We start from the raw sequence: 11,451 nt of genomic DNA on the forward strand, positions 1-11,451 counted from the left end.
CATAGGAAATGCATGAAGACGAAAGTTTGCGTGGCCGTATCTATTTTGTTACGCAGTGCCTGATATCGACGATTTTTTTGTAGGGTTTCCTGCCGTAACTTCTTCACTCTGCGGCAGCGGAAGTCTGTCTGTCAAGTAGGTATCGCGCCACGCACGAAAATGTGACTGACCTTTTATAGCATACACCCTGTACATTTGAGACGTATGACATTCAGGTTCTACTTTCGTCTGAACAGTGCTTTTGGAGTGGACACCACCTTTAAGTTTACATTTCTTTAAAAGTTCCTGGCTTCAAATGTGTTATTATACAAACTACATGTATGATCTTGTCAAGGTGCTGGACCAGTTCATAGGGCACTCTGTGGGAGAAGATAGAAGATTTTTAGTCTCTGTATTACTCTTTCGACGTGTATTCGGAAGCTGGCTATTTTGTACGTTGCTTCTACTTCGAGCTCTGTGAACTAAGGACTGCTTGAGAATGGTGGCATCACGAGTGTTACGTTCTGGCTGCCCAGCCCAGTCCTTATACCTGAGAAGCCCTTGTCTGCTAGCACTTCATCGCCTTGTTCCAGCTGGGGTAAAAGCTCAGATTCCACAGTAATAGCTATGTCTCCAGCCCTCCCTCCAAACCCAGAGGAAAGGAATGCCACGAGCCCATTGGGAGCAATCCCAACAAGGTACTTTGCAGTATAACCACTCTTGTACTGTGAATACCAAAGACTCTGTTCTTCTAGTGTGGGTGGCATTTCTGTCCTGAGCTTTGTGCAGTCAAGTATTACTCTGCACCGAAGGTAATGACACCGGATACTTGGAGGCATAGTAGCAGAGATAGCACGTCTGCTTGGCCAAAAGAGTCACTCTCTTGTTGCTCCGCTTTGGTTGTCCAGCACAGACTTGAAAATCATTGATGCAGTCGACCGGTGGATGTTGAACAGGACTCCAAGAAATGAAAACGGAACACCGTGTCCTAATTTCAACAGGAAAAGCAGAAGCTTGTCTCGGTGTGACAACTCATTTGTCTTTCTGGGCATTTGAGGCAGTAGACTAAGCAGCAGTGCAAAGATCTCACAGGAAACTGTTGTAAGTGCATGTAGCTTTGTTCCCTCTTCCTCAACGGATCTGAACCCACCAAAGCGTGGGTCTTTGTATGGAGTACCATATCCAGCATCCACAGTCACTGTCAGGTCACCGATATCTGTGGCTTCGGTCGCAATTTCCTTGTGGCTCACATAGGTTGACACGTCAGTCACATCAGAGCATGAAATAAACGCAGAACGTGGCCCAAGTGGAGCTGTTTCAGGTTCGGTCATGGTACCCACCTACAAAAGTACGCATCAAAGAAATGAAGCAAATACTGGTGCATCATGCCAACTCTGGTATGTTGGTAAGAATTAGACCTTGGATCTTTAGGTAAATGCTTATTTTTTCATTGACAGTATTGCTGCCTTTGCTGCGGTTTCCATACTAGGGCACAAATGAGGTGATAGGGATTTCATAGTAGTGACCTTATTACACTTATAAATGCCTAATGTGACGGTAACGGCTATTTCGGCGAACATGCCTAGAACATCGTTTTTCGCCGTAAAATGCCTAAAACCCGTAAAATGGTCATAAGAGGTTGTGCAAAAACTGCAATATGTTCCAGGGAGAAATCCGGGATTTAAAATTTTGAAACCAGCTAGAACCAGATAAGCCATGCCAGACGAGATTCGGCCTTTGGAGATTCCAGCATTCAAGTCCGTACCGCTAACCTCAGTGAACGCAGAACATACCTTTTCAGCTTACAAGCTCGTTTTGGCGCAAGCGGTAAATCTAGAAACTTTGCTTGTGACGTACTGTTTTTAAAAGTTTGTGTGATGAACAATTCTTTAGGTTTTAGCTGTTCCGTGTACGTTTCCTACCTGAGCCAATCTCAGTTTCCACGTTGCTCTTAGCTGAATAAAGATGAACAAAGTTGAATGCAGTTGAAAAAGTCCGTACTGCAAAAAATTTCGTGCGGCCGAAGGGCGACTCAATTTTATTGAGCCTAAAGTCGGACTTTAAAGCCTAAATCACTCTCTTCCATGCCTACTATTGGCGCCTAAAGCTACACTTTTTTAGTGCCTAAACATCTGAGGTCTAGTGATAATCACCCTCCCTAGCAGGTGAATACAAAAGCACATAAAGACAAAGTATTACCTCTACAGTGAAACTGCTAGCAGCTGGACATGTCCCCAGCTCTTCCACAATGCTGAATGTGCTTGAGGTGACTCTGCAGGTGTAATTTGGTCTTGACCCTGTGCTGACTCGTCACTCATTTCTTCGATCCGTGCCGTCTTTTTCCTCCCGTCGAATTGTAATATTCATCGTTAGTTATGTAAACATTTTTAGTGTTGCTCCAACTAACCTCTCGTGCCTTTCGGAAATTCCTGACACTCGTGCCTTCCTATACACGTCGGGGAAAATTCTCGGATGGTAGCTCGGGCTGTCGGCCTCGTCCGACTTGTTGTTGCCCACGAAGTGTTTACTACATATGCGGGAATTCGCCGTAGGTTGCCACATCCCGCCACTGTAGACAAAAATTGCTGTAGCAATTAGCAGAACGTTTGCGGAAGCAATAAGCACAAGCACTGTATTTGTACTTACTTCTGACGGCGAACAAGAGCGATCCATTTCGCTCGGCGGTCAGCCTCGTACCACCGGCGCGGGAACGAATAAAATCTGGTTCCCGGCGAACTCCTGTATGTACTGCTGCACTTAACAATGCAGCAGTTCACTTTGCCATCCATCATAGGTGCCATAGCCAACTGATTCCGAGAATTTCTCCGAAAACGATAGGAAGGGAACGCACGAAACGACCGGTAAAGCCAGGTCCCCCAAACTCACCTCAGAAAAGCGTGCAACGAAGAAGGCCGCCACTAGATACCCCACTGTTGCCGTTCCGGATCACTTCAGCGCGCTAAGTTTAGCGGCAAAATGTTTTTGTTGTTTCTGCGAATGAATCTAGTCTTTATATGTCCAAATAAAACGCGTATAACAACTTTCTGTGTCGTGTTTCACTTTTTGGTCCTGTTTTTAAACGTGTTGAGCGATCGGAAGGATCTAGTGCACGGCTGCGTGCATCACATGGCGTACCTGTTGTACCAGGCGCCGCCAGTGGGCGCCGCAGGCGCAGTCGTCCGTTTCCCCTTCGGTGATTTGGCCTGGCTTGAATTGTGCTTCAACTGGATCTTTAGCGCGCTACAATCAAACGCAAGCCAACGTCTGGTAACAATGGGGTATCTAAGGGCGGCCTCCGGCATTGCACGCATCGGGATAGGAACAAATACATGGGAAAATGGCGACCTTGGGGGACCTGGGTAAAGCCAACTGCGTAGTACTGAATGCACCAGGTATGGCGGAGCCAGCTCTCACCAACTCCCCATAGAGCCCATAGTATAGCTAAATTCACACAACACTGGGCACACGACCAATGAGGGTGCAGCGATTGCTCCCTCAATCCTCCAATCAGAAGTCTTTCTGTCCGGCTCGCAGCCCGACCGGTTCTGGCTGTTGCTGACTTCTGCTTTCCATACTGGCCTGTACCGGCTACCCCTCACCTCTAAGTCTACTAGCGTTCATGCACGTCGTAAAGTTATTCCGTGATTCCCAAACAACTGTGAAAAGTGTCGTAATGAACAAATTTATTTATACTGACACAATCGGCAGGTTGACACATATACATGCACTGAGCGTATTGAGTCCATTGCGTAGCGCTTCCTAGCACACTAGAACAAAGTTCAAACTTGCAAAATACGCATATCGACACAGCTTATTCCCAGCAACGAACAAGTGTCACATACTTGCGCACAATCGCTTGATCATCATGTCCTTGCCTGCTACACGTCAAACATAAAATGTTGCTTCATGAATCGTATTTTCTTGTCACCGCTATGCAGATCTGACGGCGCTCGAACATGTTCATCGAGCCACAGAATTCACGACAACACTTCAGTTTGAAATCCGATTGGCTCTTCGTAGACCGATGCTTGTGGCGAGAAACAGTACAACACGATCAAAGGCACCATAATACACGGATAAAACGGCGATCGGCGAAAGCACTTGCCTCCCAACGAAAGACACCGCCAACGCGGCGCCCACCGTTCAGATTTCAAATGAAACCGCCGAAGGAGAACGCAGCACGCAGGCGAGGAAGCGCGAAGTGCCGTTTTCAAATTCTGGCAACCAATCCGGACACGCTTGTGGCGTCCGACCAATAGAGAGGCACGGATTGCTCCGTGCGCAGTAACACACATTTTGATACAGATTTTGCGAGAGCTGTGGGGGGCTGATGAAACCGCCGAAGGAGGACGCAGCACGCAGGCGAGGAAGCGCGAAGTGCCGTTTTCAAATTCTGGCAACCAATCCAGACACGCTTGTGGCGGCCGACCAATAGAGAGGCGCGGATTGATCCGTGCGCAGTAACACGCATTTTTATACAGATTTTGCGAGAGCTGTGGGGGGGGGGGGGGGGGGGCTGGCGGAGCGCTCCACATAAAACGTTGGAGGGTCACCAGGCGGCGCTGTACGGCGCCTGAGTTAGCTTCGCACTGGCCCTATAGCTGACTAGAGCGGACGCCCTTGGGAGCGACCATCTTCCCGTCCTGATCCACTTTCGTGGTGCCATGTGTTACCGTCTCAGTGACAGCGTCAAGAAGACAAAGGCGACTTATTTTCGCGCAACTCTAGAAGATGCAATCGCACGAGGAGAAGTTGATTGCGGGCCCAATTTCTGGAAGACTGTTGTTAACGTCCCGCGTTCTGCCACAAGGGAGTACCGTGTACGTGTAAAGTTGACTGCTGTCGACGCCAAGTATGAGCGACTGCGGGCAATCCGTCGTCGTGCCGAACGAAGAGCTCGTTGTACAGGTCTTCCCTTCCATATCGCTGAGGTTCGTCGTGCACAGAAGGCTATTCAAAAAGCATCTTTCCAGGCTTGCAAGGGACAGCTGGAGAAGTTTTACGTCCTCTCTCTCTCTCTCTCCGCGGACGCCGCTGTCTGGAATATAGAGTGTTGTCAAGGGCCTATCTGTACCTGTCGTTCAGCCGTTGTCTGTGGCCACCGCGCTCTCGGAAGTCGAGATTGCGAATGAGTACTGGGTCCGACCAAATTACGTAAAAGGCGCTTCACAAACTTCCTCCGAACGCTTATGAGTTTATTTTGTCCACTCATAACGACAGTTGTCAGAGTGGCACTGTCCCAAGCGATTGGAAGCTGGCACTTGTTATTCCGATCTTAAAGCATGGCAAGTCGCCACACAATCTTGACGCGTTTCGACCAATAACCCTCACTAGTTGTATTGGGAAAACTATGGAGCGAATTGTGCACTCACTGCTGAACTGGTATCTGCAGTCTATTAAATTTTCCCCGGAAGTCATGGTTGTTTTTCGTCAAGGTCAGTCTTCAACTGACAACATCATCAACTTAGTGGTGGAGGTGCAACAGGCGAAGTCCGAAAGCCGTCTTACCGTCGGTGTCTTCCTTGACGTGAACAAAGCTTACGACAGTGTTTTTCATAGTGCTGTTGTCGTGTCACTTCAAGAGACCGGCATGAGAGGTCGCACTCTTCTCTGGGTTCAGGATTTCCCCAGTGACAGACTACATTTTGTGCGCACTACTGAGGGTGATAGCGCCACCTACCCTGTGCAGCATGACGTCCCGCAAGGGAGTGTTCTGAGTTCACTTTTATTTAACGTCGTCATGGCTTCCCTCTCAGCACAGCTACGTAGCCATAAACGTATCACCCTCTACTCCGGCGACATCTGCATATGCACTTCTGCCATCCGCCACGATACTCCTCAGCGCCGTTTGCAGCACGCTCCGAACACCAAGGTCTGCTATCTCGCGGAACGCGGTCTCTCCATCTCGCCAAGTAACACAATTGCGATGGCGTTTACGAGACGCTCCTTCCGCAAACACCCAATATTTGTGGAGGGCTCTGCTCTGCAGTTTGACTCCCACGTCCTCTATCTTGGCGTGATAATTGACCGCGGGCACACGTGGGCATGGCAAATTAGGGCAGTGGGTGCAACCACAAACAAGATTGTTAACGATGAAAGATGGAAGTCACTGAAAAGGTTAGCCAGGTGTAGGACTCGAACCCACATCTTCTGGATTACCGGTCCAGGGCTCTACCAGGCCTTGTGAGGCTTTACTTGAGGCTACCAGGCTTTACTTGAGGCCTTGTATGTGATTGTCCCTTCTATGTTGTTCCAGCCTCAGAACATCAGTTCTCTCAAGTTTGTTAATGTCATCCAGCATCTTTGTGGATCATATCTCGGGGCCCATCCAATGCTGACCTCCGCCAGGTCCACTCTTGGTTGCTCCTCGGCACCTTAATATACAGCCTACTGTTACACGAGCTCAGTGTTTCTGGTGATAGGGCATTACTCAGTGCTCAAGCTAGAATCCTTCGTCTTTGCTTAGGTGTGCCTAAGACAACAAAGACCTTCTCCGGTATTGCAGAGGCGCGAGAACCGCCAGCCCGCGTTCTGCGCGACAAAGAGACTCTTGGCGCTCACACCCGATTCGTCAGCCGACCAGGGTCTTGAACCGAACCGGAACCGTTATTTTCGCCGGAACCGAACCCGAACCCGGACCGAAATTTTCATGACACTGTTGAACCCGAACCGGAGTAAAACCGTAAAAAATAATAGCGGTAACCGGTTCGCAACGGTTCGGACATAACAGAAGTCCACATAAGAGTTCCTCTCAATCCCCGAACGAAGCCCAGTGTTGCAAACTGTATAGCGGAAGAATAGCTGAAACGACACTAAAAAGTAGCTGAAAAGTAGCTAAAACACAGGGGAAAACGCTAAAAGCTGAAATTTTCTGACGTTCATCTGAAACGATTTTTTAATTTATGGTGCTCTGAGACAATTTATCTGATTAGTATACAGTTTTAGAATCGAAGCTAGGTCACGGCTGTGCACAAAAACAAAAATCAGAGTATCAGTGCATGTTTGGAGTTCGCCACCTAAAAATCACCACTCCCATTTAATTGTGACTCTGAAGGCTTGCTGTTGTCTTGACGATAAGCACAGCAAGCTACGAGGCCAATGTGCCACTGCAAGTATTAAATGAAAAATAATGAGTTTATGTTTAATGCTTTATTACCATTGGAAGTTTTCTGCAATAAATTCCAAGTAACATAAAAAGAATATATAGAAGGCAAGGAACACAGGAATGAATATGTGCACGTTTGATGACTAGAAATGCGCGTAGTGCGCGATTGAAGGTGACAAGGTTCAAAATGCGCCGCCAGTAGGACAGTGGGGTCAGGTCGTATGAGTCAGGTATAGGAAAAGAGATAACGTTCGGCCAACACACTCTCTCAAAAGGAGAACGCAACGCAAGCTTTGTTTTACTATTTCTCATCCGCATCGCCACAGCTATGTGTCGAGCGTACTTCATCCTCGCCACCATAACTCAAATAAAGTACTTGTTTCTTGTCGTCTCCATATATATAGCATACTTGACGCACGTCCACAAGATGGCGCTACATATGTCAAAGCCCTAGGTCACGGAGGAGCCCTACTTCTGGTGTGCAGAACCCCTAGAACCACCTGCTACTAAATCCGAAACAACATAAGACTAATAGAACAAGTCCGCGTATTCGTACATGAGCCCTTCTGTGAGAGGCTGTTGTCTATTGAAGAACCCTCCATAAAATATGCCAGATAAAAGCTAAAACCCACGAAAAAAGCTAAATCTGGAGCTAGATATCGAACAATTAACCAGCTTAGCTTCTCGTAGATGAACCAACATTTTCGTAGCTAGTTGCCGCCAACAGAGTTGCTGCAAGATAGTTGCCGCTACAAAAGAGCTAAGCTAACAACACTGGTTATATCTACCAGCACCAGTGCAGCAAACGATTCGCACACAAAAGCAACGCCCCAGTATTGGAAAGACCCGAGAGCGACCTTCGACCGGTCCGACAGGCACCGTACTCTTGTCGACGGGGATTGCTTGGCATTGCGTAATACCGGTGAATATAACGAGTGACATCTGGCAGCGCGTACAATTGGTCGAGGCATATGAGAATGGCCGGAGAGAGGAAGAATTCGGAACAGAAACTTGAACCGCGCGCTTTTTATGGAATAAAGCAATTTCGCCCGGAAAAGTTTCGAGCATGTTAGTTTCTCGACAGGAAGAACGGTTTCCAGCAAAAAAAAAAAAAAAAAAAAGTAAGAGGTTCGGGAAATTTCATAGTCGCTTTAAGACGCCATCATGCAGAACTTTCTGGCTTTGCAGGCTTTGTGATGACACACAAGTCATCATTTGTCAGTGCTTCATACTTTTCATACCAGTTAGTTTTGAACATTTTTAGAAACGTAACTGTGGCTACCGGCTACGTTCGCCGAGGAAAACCAATTTCGGTGTCGCCCAGGATTGACGGACATGTATTACGTGATATTGAAGTAGGAACGCATTTTAGACAGGTTATCCATTATTGTCCGACCTGTTTACCGACCTATCCGACGTCGGTTTAAAGTGCTGCAACGTATGACAATATCTGCGCGATGTGCGTGACATCTTGCCTTTCTTTCTCTGTCCACGTCTCCGTGCCGTCTGCTGCTTTACCCACGTTGCCGGCTTTACCCCTGCTTTACCCAGTTACCCACGGCCCCGGCGTGAGCGGAGAAGATCAAATCAGTGAACGTCGCTTTGGTATCGCTGCTGTGCGCAAAAAACTAGCATCCAGGCGATTTCTATTGATGTCTGGTTTATGTTTTCCCTTTACGAGATGCATCAGCCATGCACCTTTGACGACGAAGCGCACACTGCAGCTGGTCACCAGCAGCCAGATAACTAGCCTAGCTGGTCGGGGTCCTGATAGATGGCGCGCGAGTAACCTCAGGTTGCCCTTCAATTTGTCGCAGATTGCCAAAAATACTCAATGTACAATGTCATCTTAAAAGGGTAGCCAGGCAGCTGTCCCGCTTCCAAAGAGTAGACCCCAAATTTAATCGAAAATATGTGCCTCTGGCTGTCGTTGTTTCACCATTCGGATCCCATCATTGTCCACCACAGAATTCATCCTCATCCCAAGAACGTTCATACGGCATAGATAGGGTTCCAGGTTTTCGACATTTATGTCTAGGGAGATTCGGCGGGTGGTTTTTGGTATTTATGTGTTTTGTCAAATTCTGATATTTTCGGTATTTTAGAACGTTTGCGCCGAAAATAGATGCCGAAAATCGGCAGCTATAATCACTATGGAGGACTATGGAGGGAGAGAGGCTTAGTAGAAGGACGTTGAGAACGTAAAGAATTTCTCCTACTTTGTTGGAGGGTTCCACGTGTACTTGCACCCTCTTACCCACTGGTCAAAGTGTTACGCAGGAAGTGCTTTTTCTTTTTCTTTTTTTCCCTGTGCTAGAGGATAGCACCTCCGCAGGGCGATATTCCACGTATTCCACCTGAAATCGAGGTGAAGGAAAAATGAAAGTTTGATGCCACGGAGGAAGAAAAGTAGAGTCAGGTACTGACATTCGCGGGATGTAGCACCATGTGCAAGAGTATAATTGAGAGTTTTCGGGAACATGCCGAATTTGTAAAAAAAAAAAAAAAGAAAAATCTTTCGGCAAATGCTGAAAAACGCGGAACCTAAGGTATATAATTGTTATGAACATTCTATATTAAAAAATGTGCGGTGATTCTTGGGCTGTGTTCTTACTTTTACACTCTTACATTCTGAACGCTCTTTTCGATTCAAATGTGGTGTAATTTGGGTGCAAATCGTTTTGCTGTTACACCTTTCTGGGCAAAAAAGTTTGTATAGGGGTTGTTGTGTGTGTGTGTGGGGGGGGAGTATGGGGGGAAGTTTGAATGGGGGCTGCTATACTTATAGGGGATGTAATGGTTACAGAGCCCGATTTTCAGGGTGTATCTTAGGTGAGCAAAATGTTTAACAATGTCGTGGAATATCAATGCCGTGTACGCTAGGTGTAAAAATTTTCCCTCATACCAAAACCAGTAGGAAACGCAGACCCTATCTTGATCGTGAATTGACACTCCAAGTAATTCCGCACTTCAGTGTTTTCTTTTTTTTTTTTTTGTTGTTGTTTTGTGTGTATATGATCAAATTAAACTGAGACGCCTCACCATTCGTTTTGACTGGAAGGCGAGCAGGGCTATCAAATTTGCAAACGCTCGCAAGACAAGCAATGTAAATAGTATCTGTTTTCTCTTAGAAAAGAAATCCCTTTCTAAGTGAGCTTTTGGTTCGTTATCCCGTTTATGTAATGTTTAAAATGTATCACTAAATTTAAGCGCGTATATCCTTATGCGTATATCAGACCGTATTTTGATCCAATATGGCACCAGTCCGGAATTGCTATATTGGGTGAATATTTGTTCTCAGTGCATTGCAGTTTCATGTTATGAGCTTACTTTGGCTGATATGCATGATACACTAATTATGGAGACAATGTTACGTCATTCTTTAAGGGCACTGATTTACACCAAAAATGGAATCGGTTAGGGCATCACTCAGTTACACCACAGATGGAGTTGAATTAGCACCTTTCCTGAACGTGCGAAGCGGAAAATCCGAAACTGTGGCGGTAATAAATTTTGATGCGCTTGAACACCTTCTTCCACTTCCTTTCCTCTCATCCTAGTCTTTACGAGGACGTCACCATAGCAAAAGTGAAAACGAATCCGATTCGAGAGCCAACGACGACAGCCTGTCCGATTCTCTCGCAAGCAGAAAAAAAAAAAAAAAAGAACGCAACGCTTTACTTCCTTTTATATTTCGTACTCTTTTTACCGCCATGTTTAGGTTTACGGTTTGGGTTTCTTTTAGGGCTAAACGTCATGGTTCATTTAGTCAATGTCTTGTGCAACTGAATTCAATTTCACCATCTGCACGCACTAAAATCAGAGGGAAGGAGACAGGGGGGCTGTCGACATGGCCTTCGCATTGTCGGCTACATGCTAGTGGACATTGTCAGGACAATAGCCAGAAAGAAGAGGACGGTTGGAGGTGAGGTAAGTAAAAGATGAGTAAATCCGATTTGCACTGTGGGTGGGGAGTGCCCTACAGGTATCATTGCGCAGGGCCTGTTTCCGGAAGAAAACGAACAACGTTGCGATTTTTGGAGGGTCGTTCAGTACAAGAATCTCCTGGGCATAGGATGTTCGCCAACGTACTAGCCCTTCAGCGTGGAAGGTAGGATTCTCGCATAGTATTGTCTGTGCTGCATGTTCGACGGTATAAAGCTGTTGACGCTGTACGCAGCTCGCATAAGCAACTAGAGCCAATCTTGCATAGTTGTACAAAGATCTTGTGCGTAACCCATGGATTATGGTTTGAAGTATCGGGCGGGGCGCGCGGGGGGCTCATGTGAGGAAGGGGTAGGTAATTTCGCATAATGTCCCGTATCTCAGTGTGACGAATTTGAAACAGATGCTTATAGGGACGGTCT

The 11,451-nt window shown here is 46.8% G+C and overlaps 1 pseudogene; it reads right to left on the reverse strand.

Annotated features, from left to right (window-relative positions):
* Window positions 1-265: 265 nt before the first annotated feature.
* LOC135382644 (uncharacterized) lies at window positions 266-1,310 on the reverse strand (annotated as a pseudogene).
* Between the last annotated feature and the right edge of the window lie 10,141 nt (window positions 1,311-11,451).

This window comes from Ornithodoros turicata, chromosome 1 (assembly GCF_037126465.1).
Source record: "Ornithodoros turicata isolate Travis chromosome 1, ASM3712646v1, whole genome shotgun sequence".
Taxonomy (NCBI): Eukaryota; Metazoa; Arthropoda; class Arachnida; order Ixodida; family Argasidae; genus Ornithodoros; species Ornithodoros turicata.